The sequence below is a fragment of the Gracilinanus agilis genome, chromosome 3 (assembly GCF_016433145.1).
Source record: "Gracilinanus agilis isolate LMUSP501 chromosome 3, AgileGrace, whole genome shotgun sequence".
NCBI lineage: Eukaryota > Metazoa > Chordata > Mammalia > Didelphimorphia > Didelphidae > Gracilinanus > Gracilinanus agilis.
Window position 1 is genome coordinate 299,422,887 of NC_058132.1, and position 10,763 is coordinate 299,433,649.

The 10,763-nt window shown below is 39.1% G+C and overlaps 1 non-coding gene across 1 annotated transcript; it reads left to right on the forward strand.

Moving 5' to 3' along the window:
* The first annotated feature begins 9,332 nt into the window (after positions 1–9,332).
* LOC123243307 lies at positions 9,333–9,439 on the forward strand. The gene has a single exon (XR_006505856.1). It is a non-coding gene; the product is annotated as a U6 spliceosomal RNA (small nuclear RNA).
* The last annotated feature ends 1,324 nt before the right edge of the window (positions 9,440–10,763 follow it).

Here is a 10,763-nt window from a genome sequence, read left to right on the forward strand (position 1 = left end):
GATCTACTTTCTTTTCTTTTTTTTAAAAACCCTTATTTTCTGTCTTAGTAATACTCTAAGACTGAAGGGCAAAGGCTTGGCATTTGGGGTTAAATGACTTGCCTGAGGTCACAGCCCTAGGAGGTGTTTGAGGTCAGATCTGAATCCAGGTCCGTCTGGCCATTCTACCTCCTTGCTGCCCCTGAACTATTAATTTCTTCTCCCTCCAATTTCTCTCTCTGTCTCTGTCTCTGTCTCTGTCTCTCTCTGTCTCTCTGTCTCTGTCTCTCTCTGTCTCTCTGTCTCTCTGTCTCTCTCTCTCTCTCTGTCTCTCTCTCTCTCTCTCTGTCTCTCTGTCTCTCTGTCTCTCTCTGTCTCTCTGTCTGTCTCTCTGTCTCTCTCTCTCTGTCTCTCTCTCTCTGTCTCTCTCTCTCTCTCTGTCTCTCTCTCTGTCTCTGTCTCTCTGTCTCTGTCTGTCTGTCTGTCTGTCTGTCTGTCTGTCTGTCTGTCTGTCTGTCTGTCTGTCTGTCTCTCTCTCTCTCTCTCTCTCCCCCCAATTTACTTTATAGGAGATGTAATGGGGATGGAAGAAAAATTATAAAAAAACCCCAAAAATTATCAATATAATAATTTTTTTAAAAAGCCATGATGCAGATACTTGCTGAGTTATACAATCAGTTTCATGATTTTCCTTATGTCTAATAGATGAATAAATAGAATGGGCTGCGGAGAAAGCTTTGTCAAAGTCTTTTAAAGGCTTTGTGGTTTATTTTTTCCTTCTGTTCAGTATTCTAGACTAATATATTGGGCAGATAAACTAAATGGCCCTGCAATTTACACAATACTTATTGCACACATTCTGCTGCTGTTGTGCTTATAACATTCAAACATTCAATTTGGCCACTGGGGGAATCCCACCCAGGTGTCCCCCCCTTACACCTCCCCTTTCTTGGCTGGCTGAGGTTTATCGCTGGGAGTTCACTCGGATGGCTGGCCAGCATTGCCCTAATAAGGACACTGCACAAGCAAGACATGAACTATGTCAACAAATGCTGAAAACAGTGTTAGAAAAGACCATCGGGGTGCAGCCATGGTTTTTGGGAGGACTCTAAGGTCTTAAGTCCTAATGGCCCAGCAAAGTAATTCAGCCAGAGGTCATTGGCCTGTGTGGTGCCTGGCCTTAAAACCTGACTGATCCAGAGCTGACTGGGCCTCCGGAGAGAATCAGACTGGAATTTGAGGCAGCTGCTCAGGAATCTCAGCTGAGGACCATTTGAGAGGCCACCATTGGCTTGGATAGGAGACCACCCACCTTACAACAACACATGAACAGTATCCTTTCAACACCATGCAAGCTTTTCAATATGAAATGAAAGGCTTTTCATTGACAATGGACAACATCCTTGCTTTATTACTATTATTATTCTCATTGGACTGATGGCTTTTAAATGTCACATGGGTACATAAACACACATGCATCCTGAGGCCCTAATAAATGCTTTTAGGATTCAAAGGTATCCTTTCTTGCTTTTAAAACCCAAAAGCCAAACAAGAGTAGGAAAATACAAACAATTTATTTTGTAGGAGTTAAATATAGGAAGGAAGAAGGACTATATCCTTTTGAGTATTCAGGGAAAGAGCTGGACAATAATGGAGTTCTAATAAAAGATGGGATTTGTCTCCCCCTTCCTGTTTCCATTTACAAAAGGGACATGCTGAATGAATTTGGTTCCTTAAAACAGATTTTACCACTTGGTGCTGAACATTTTGTCTACCCCAATTGTAGAGAATTCCACCTTCAAGATAACCCTGCTCCTATCCTCTCCAATGAAAAGAAATAATCCAGGCACCTTTGCTGACTTGGAGACCCTATCCCTTCTAGACTATATCCCAGATCATTAACTGATAATGAAATTATTGAGTAGATTCACCTTCTAATCTCCAAGATTTATATGAAGTACTTAGGTAAAATAAAATCTACACTTCTCATGTGCCATTAGGAAGCTATTAGTATCAAAAAGATGGGCTACAGGAGAAAGACAAGAACCCTGCCAAAGTGGTAATGGAAGGATAGTATTTAGTGTGGGTGGTCTCTTGCCTGGGCTGATGGTCTTACTCCCAGCTGGTTCTCTGCTAAAGAATTCCTGCATATCCAAACTAGACTGCAGTGTGTCTATCATTGGAAACACAGCTTCAGACTGTTTGTGATTCAAAGTCAGGCCCTACAAAGGCCAATTATCACTGATCGAAAGGCTTGAGATGCCTTCTGTAGACTTGAGTTTTGACAGTTATCTTGAGGGTTATGGCAATACGCAACTGGTTCCTTTAATCATGGCACTTTAACCATCTGTTATCACAGTTCATCTTCTTCTCGTAGAATATCCTTATTAGGACAATGGAGGTTAGTAAACTGAAGAAGCTTCTAGTAGTTGGCTTTGGGGTTAGAAGGAGTGTGAGTGGGATGCCTGGAAGGAATCCTCCCAAATGACAAAATTGAATATTTAAATGTCACATATGCCATAGCAGTAGAATGAAGATGTTGAGTAAACTGTAAAAATACATGACTTGACCCATGTAATGTAATGGTCACATATTAATTCAAAAGCATAATAGCAACTCTGTCCTCTTTACTTGAAAAGAAGGGGCCAATCTGATATATACCCAAGTGTTGTTTGACTAGTACTTAACACAGTGAGGTGAACATAGTGCTTATTGCTTAATAAATGCTTCTTGGTTGAGACTGTGAAGGTGAGGTGCCTTCCCTTGTTGCTCCCTAAATAATTAAACACAGATAGGACCTTGGAAACATATTTTGAAATGTGAGTAAGCAGTCATGTTTCAATCACTGAACATTTATTAAAGCACCCACTTTGTGGCAGGCACTAGGGATATAAATACAAAAGCAAAATAATCCAGACCCTCATGGATGTCATATTCCTTTGGTAATGGTGCTGGGGGGAACATAATATATCCACAAGTAAGTAAATACATGATAGATATAAAAGAAATAAAACATCATTGGGGAAGTACTCATAACATGTGTATATATGTGGTGGTGGGAGTAGAGAGGGGGAAGGGATCAGTTCTTCCTCTTAAAAAAGGTGCCTCTTTATTAGAGATTTAGAACACTTTCTTATGTGCTTATTGATACTTTTGATTTCTTTATCTGAAAATTGCCTATTCATGTCTCTTGCCCATTTATTGATTGGGGAATGGCTTGATTTTTTATACAATTGATTTAACTCCTTGTATAATTGAGTAAATAGACCTCTGTTTGAGTTTTTTGTTTTAAAGATTTTTTCCCAATTTGTTGTTTCCCTTCTGATTTTGGCTACGTTGTTTTTGTTTGTACAAAAGCTTTTTAGTTTGATATAATCAAAATCATTTATTTTACATTTTGTAATTTTCTCTAACTCTTGCTTGGTTTTAAAATCTTTCCTTTCCCAGAGATCTGACAAATAAACTACTCTATGTTCACTTAACTTATTTATAGTTCCCTCTTTTTATTCAAGTCATTCACCCATTCTGTATTTATCTTGGTGTAGGGTGTGAGATGTTGATCTAAACCTATTCTCTCCCATATTGTTTTCCAAATTTCCCAGCAGTTTTTGTCAAATAGTGGATTTTTGTCCCCAAAGTTGGGCTCTTTGGGTTTATCATACACTGTCTTTCTGATGTCACTTACCCCAAGTCTATTCCACTGATCTTCCCTTCTGTCTCTTAGCCAGTACCATACCTTTTTGATGACCGCTACTTTATAGTACAGTTTATATCTGGTACTAGCTAGGCCCCCTTCCTTCACATTTTTTTTTTCATTATTTCCCTTGATATTCTTGATCTTTTGTTATTCCAAATGAACTTTGTTATAGTTTTTCCTAATTCAGTAAAAAAGTTTTTTGGTAGTTTGATAGGCGCTAAATAGGTAAATTAATTTGGGTAGAATGGTCATTTTTATTATGTTAGCTCGTCTTACCCATTAGCAATTAATATTTTTCCAATTGTTTAGATCTAGTTTTGATTGTTTGGAAAGTGTTTTGTAGTTGTTTTCATATAATTGCTGTGTTTGTTTTAGTAGATAGATTCCTAAGTATTTTATATTGTCTAGGGTGATTTTAAATGGTGTTTCTCTTTCTACCTCTTGCTGCTGTGATGTGTTGGAAATATATAGAAATGCTAATGATTTAAGTGCATTTATTTTGTATCCTACAACTTTGCTAAAGTTGTTGATTATTTCTACAAGCTTCTTAGTTGATTCTCTAGGATTTTTTAAGTAGACCAAATGCAAATCAAAACAAATCTGAGGTATCACCTCACACCTAGCAGATTGGCTAAAATAAAAGAAGGGGTGCATTGTTGTTGGAGTTGTGAACTGATCCAACCATTCTGGCTGGCAATTTGGAACTATGCTCAAAGGGCTATAAAAGAATGCCTGCCCTTTGATCCAGCCATACCATTGTTGGGTTTGTACCCCAAAGAGATCATATATAAACAGACTTGTATGAAAATATTTATAGCTGCGCTTTTTGTGGTGGCAAAAAACTGAAAAATGTGGGTATGTCCTTCAATTGGGGAATGGCTGAAAAAATTGTGGTATATGCTGGTGAAGAAATACTATTGTGCTCAAAGGAATAATAAACTGGAGGAATTCCATGTGAACTGGAAAGACCTCTAGGAATTGATGCAGAGTGAAAGGAGCAGAGCTAGAAGAACATTGTACACAGAGACTGATACACTGTGGTAAAATAGAATGTAATGGACTTCTGTACTAGCAGCAGTGCAATGACCCAGGACTATTCTGAGAGATTTATGGAAAAGAATGCTACCCACATTCAGAGAAAGTACTACAGGAGTGGAAACAGAAGAAAAACAACTTCTTGAACACATGGGTTGAGGCAGACATGATTGGGGATGTGGACTCGAAACTACCACATCAATGCAACTATCAACAATTTGGAAATAGTTCTTGATCAATGACACATGTTAAAACCAGTGGAAATACACATCTGCCATGGGGGGAGGGGGAATTCGGGGGGTGTGTGAAGGGGAAAGTAAGAGCATGAATTATGTAACCATGTAAACTTTTCAAAAAATAAATATTAATAAATGTTTTTTAAAAAAAAGATGGTTTGCAAAGGACTTCGCAAAACTGAAAATGCTATCTGAATGCCAATTTGTTTGAATAAATGTACTTTGCACTTTCTTTTTCTAAAAAAAAAAGTTGCCTCTTGGGGGCAGCTGGGTGGCTCAGTGGATTGAGAATCAGACCCAGAGCCGAGAGGTCCTGGGTTCAAATCTGACCTCAGACACTTTCTAGTTGTGTAACCCTGTGCAAGTCACTCCCATTGCTTAGCCCTTACCATTCTTCTGCCTTCGAATCAATGCCCAGTATTGATTCTAAGACAGAAGGTAAGGGTTTAAAAAAAAAAACAATGGTGCCTCTTGAGCTGACCTTGAAGGAAACAAGGAGATTGAAGTAGAGCTCAGTGCACCAAGGAAGGAGAGCAATTCTGGCATGAGTGACAAGTAATGGGATAGGCACCTAAAATATAATGTCCTAATAGGATGACAGCAAGCAGGATAGTTTGGATGGTGAGTAGGTGGGAAGGAAAGCAGGCATCATGTGTGATCATTCTTGAGATTGGCTGTTGTAGTAGCCATTAAATTCTGTTAACTTTTTCCTGAGCGTGGAAAAGACAAATCCCATTTCCCTTGGACCATTGCCCAGAATGCTGGCCCATAAGGAAATATACAAACCAACAATAGAGAGGAATGGGAGCTTGGCTACTAGCTACTACTGGGGCCGTATATAGAGGCAGTCAGGTTCACACATGAGGTTTCTATCATTTTGTACCTCAGGGGATATGGCTCTGAATATAACTTTCTAAATAAACTAGGGCTGTGTTGGGAAACCTATGGCACACATGCTGGAGGGGACCATCCACCTCCATCTCCACTGGACCTGAGGACATTTTTCACTTCACCTGTCCCCTTCCCAGCAGCCCACTAGGAGAGCTTCTTCCCTCCCCTGTCTGGGATAAGGAGGTGGCTCACATGACATGTGGCATGAGGGTGCAGTTTGGGCACTTGGGTCTCTAAAAGTTCACCATCACTGAAATAGAGGCTATCTAAGATAAAGGAAATGGCATTTTTGTGCCAGGTTTTGAAGTGTTCTATACAAGCTACTGCTAGATAGAAGGAATGGTTCCCTGTATTGTCCTATCTGGTATTGGATATGGTCCCTTACTGAAGGGTGGGCATACAGTCAGAGTGCTCAGCACCTTAGTTATGCCTGGACTCTGAACTGAAGGAGATATTTTTCTTTTTTTGGAGATTGACCCAAAGATATGATGGGTTTGCCTGGATATCAGAATTACAGTTTTTAGTAGAACAATCTTGTAAAGGAGAGACACAGTGCATCCCCTATTTTCACATCTATCTTTCTATCTAGATATGATTCATTTCCCTTGTAACTTAGAGTCAAAATGCAATAAAATTTACATCTGAAATGAATATTTTATCCTCTTGGCTATTCACTTACTCATGACTACAATTTCTTTGGCATTCTTATTTGTATCAGGAAAGCTACACTCACCAAAAACAACATTTTGTCTCCTGCACACCATTTCTATTTCTTTCTTCCATTCTTGTATTCTTTTTTCTCCTGACCTTCCCCCACACAACTCTTCTTCTTCCTACCAACTCCTGCTGTCCATGGTCCTTCCTATTATGGTAGTTTCTGAGTTCATAAATAAATTCACAAAAAGCTGTTGGTGATTTAATGGATTGACCCTCTTAGCAATGTGTGTGTGTGTGTGTGTGTGTGTGTGTATGTGTGTGTTTTAAAATGAGCTGAGGAATTGTTAATGGGATGGATATTGGTGACATTTTAGGTATCCATCATGGCCTCTGGATGAGAAAGAGTTTTGAGGGTAGGAGCAACATCCTTGGCATCTTCTCCAATATGCCTGAAGAGGAGGAAGGCAAGGCGTCATAAGGAGTAAAATAAATTGTACAGACACTGTTTCCTTTTTCTCCATCGTTTTAAAGAATTTTGTTTCACTTATTCTTCCATGGGTGTATTTGAAGGCTTTAGAATAAGCAGAAAGCAAGAAAGCATCCTTTATCCACTTTTCCCCACTGTGTTGTTCATAGTTGTACTTAGTCCAAAATTGAGTTCCCTTATTATTCACTCAATCCTTGATAATTATCCATAGCACTCACTTAATCAGTTAAAGTCTTCTTGGCTCCCAAGGTAATAAGATCAATTCGAAGAGGCTGTAATTCTTGTATTCTCTTCTCATCACTTACCTCCCCACTTCCCTTTCTCCATCTGTCTTTGACACATACCTATCTACCCCCTTAGTCATTTTCACTGGTCTCTGCCTAGTTCTGGGAGTCCTGTGTAAATAGAATTAGCTCTAGCCCATTCATAGTCAAACTCTGCTACCCTAGGCATAGAGATGATGTCATCCCCACCTCCCTTAGCAGGGAGGGGAGACGAGTTACCCACACGTGACAATAAGTAACAAATCAAGAACAAGGGACTGCCCAAAGGGCAGTCCAAATCAGCGTAGAGACTGCCATTGGTCCACTTGAATTAGAGGTGGACCCACAGGAAGTGAGGAAAGACACTATCTCTTCAAGTATGTTGGTTACTTCCTGTGGAGGCAGTTCCCACTTTGAACTTGGTGCTGATGGATCTCCTAGGAGACCTCAGGCAGCTTCTACTCTGAATGGTCACTTGGGTAAGTTAGGCTGACTTCCTTGGCCTACCTAGGTTGCTTCCTAACTCTGCCTTAAGTAGGCACTAGCCTATCTGGTTGCTAGGCCTTGTGACTTGTAGCTTCATTTATTTAGCCTTTTAACCTTCTCTCTCTGTCCAGGCCTCTGCAGGCTTGAACTAGCCTCTCCCTCTCTCTATTTCCCTACCTTTTACTTTCCTAATTGTAAATAAACTACCTTAACCTGATGCTGACTTGGGTCTGATTTAATTATGGAATCAACCTGAATTGTTAATTCCTGGCGGCCACACTTTAATTATATATCTATAAAATACCTAAAATTTCCCTCTTACAGTCCCTGCTCATATAGTACTCTAGATAATTTTCATTCTTATGTAAATTACTAGTTAAATCACTGTTCCTGTCATTACCTTTCAGGAAATTCATCTGAGATCAGAATTTTTTTTTTTCCATGAGTGAGCTGTTGGTTTTTTTTTTTTTTTTAATAATTCTAGTGAATATAGTTGTCCCTCTCAAAGCATTTCCTCTTCTAGGAAAGGCAGCATGGAGTAGTGGATAGAGGGCTGACCTTGGAATCAAGACAATCTAGATTCAAGTCCCATTTTTTAAAAATTCTCATTTTCTGTCAGTAGTAAAACCTAAGACAGAAAGGTAAGGGCTACACAAATTGGGTCAAGTCACAGGGTGACATAGCTAGGAAGTATCTAAAGATAGATTTGAACAGAGGTCTTCTCAACTTCAAATTTGGCACTATATCCACTGTGCCACCTAGATACCCTACAGGTCCCATTTTTGATATGTGTTGACTGTGACTTTGGACAAGTCACTCAATCTATCAGTGTCCCAGGCAAATTTCTAAGACTATAAGTAACAAAATTTTGTTGATCTGAATTAATAAAGTTAATTTCCTCAATTAGGAGAGCCTACATAGATGAAATTATAGGTCTAGCACATTTATATGCCTATCATAGGTGAATAGGGTATGGACCAGGGATGTTGCTATAATCTTGGGGAATATTCCCATTGGCCCTTTTCTTAAGGAACATTCCTTGTTCAGAGCACTGTGCAAGGTACCTGGACAGATAGGGAGAATAAATAAGACACAACTTCTGTATGTTGGTACTCATAGTTTATTAGGAGGGTAAAGAAATAAGTGAAATAAATTGAATTATCCTCTTGCTTATTTATTATACTATATACACTTATGTTCATGTTGAACATGAAAGTTCAGCAGATGCCCTTCATGGAATAGGCAAAATGGAATAACATGTCACCTGCAGTGTTACTAAAATGAAGTCCCAGTCAGGTAGCCTCCATCTGAACCATGAAGTATATATTTATGACCTTCTTAGGGACTAAGTTGCTCTCAAAGGTCAGATAACAATGCCACTTTTTTATGGATTACATACATAAATCTAACAATCAACAAGTATTTATTAAGTGCCCATTGTGTGTGAGGTACTCTATTAGGGTCTGGGGATAGGAAGACAAAAATCAAATGGCTCCTGTCTTCAAGGAACTAATAGGAAGAAGCTTCTACAAGTGCTTCTCATGGTATTAGGGTTGGAATGAGGGTCAAGCCAGGAAGACCTGGGTTTAAATTTCACTCTAGTGCTTGCTTCGGCAGCACATATACTAAAATTGGAACGATACAGAGAAGATTAGCATGGCCCCTGCGCAAGGATGACACACAAATTCGTGAAGTGTTCCATATTTTTCAGTACCAGATATTAAACTATACTATAAAGCAGCAGTCATCAAAACAATATGGTACTGGCTAAGAGATAGAGAGGAGGATCAATGGAATAGACTTGGGGTAAATGACATCAGCAAGACAGTGTATGATAAACCCAAAGAGCCCAACTTTTGGGACATGAATCCACTATTTGACAAAAACTGCTGGGAAATTTGGAAAACAATATGGGAGAGATTAGGTCTAGATCAACATCTCACACCCTACAACAAGATAAATTCAGAATGGGTGAACGACTTGAATATAAAGAGGGAAACTATAAACAAGTTAAGTGAACACAGAATAGTTTACTTGTCAGATCTGTGGGAAAGGAAAGACTTTAAAACCAAGCAAGAGTTAGAGAAAATTACAAAATGTAAATTAAATGGTTTTGATTATATTAAACTAAAAAGCTTTTGTACTAACAAAAACAATGTAGTCAAAATCAGAAGGGAAACAACAAATTGGGAAAAAATCTTTATAACGAAAAACTCTGACAGGGGTCTAATTACTCAAATATACAAGGAGTTAAATCAATTGTATAAAAAATCAAGCCATTCCCCAATTGATAAATGGGCAAGAGACATGAATAGGCAATTTTCAGGTAAGGAAATCAAAAGTATCAATAAACACATGAGAAAGTGTTCCAAATCTCTAATAATTAGAGAAATGCAAATCAAAACAACTCTGAGGTATCACCTCACACCTAGCACAGTGGCTAAAATGAAAGAAGGGGAGAGTAATGAATGTTGGAGGGGATGTGGCAAAATTGGGACATTAATGTATTGCTGGTGGAGTTGTGAACTGATCCAGCCATTCTGGCTGGCAATTTGGAATCATGCTCAAAGGGCTATAAAAGAATGCCTGCCCTTTGATCCAGCCATACCATTGCTGGGTTTGTACCCCAAAGAGATCATAGATAAACAGGCTTGTACGAAAATATTTATAGCTGCGCTTTTTGTGGTGGCAACAAATTGGAAAAGGAGGGTATGTCCTTCAATTGGGGAAGGGCTGAACAAACTGTGGTATATGCGGGTGATGGAATACTATTGTGCTAAAAGGAATAATAAACTGGAGGAGTTCCAGGTGAACTGGAGAGACCTCCGGGAACAGATGCAGAGTGAAAGGAGCAGAGCTAGAAGAACATTGTACACAGAGACTGATTATACTATGGTAAAATTGAATGTAATGGTCCTCTGTACCAGCAGCAATACAATGACCCAGGACAATTCTGAGGGATTTATGGTAAAGAACGCTACCCACATTCAGAGGAAGGACTGCAGGAGAGGAAACATATAAGAAAAACAACT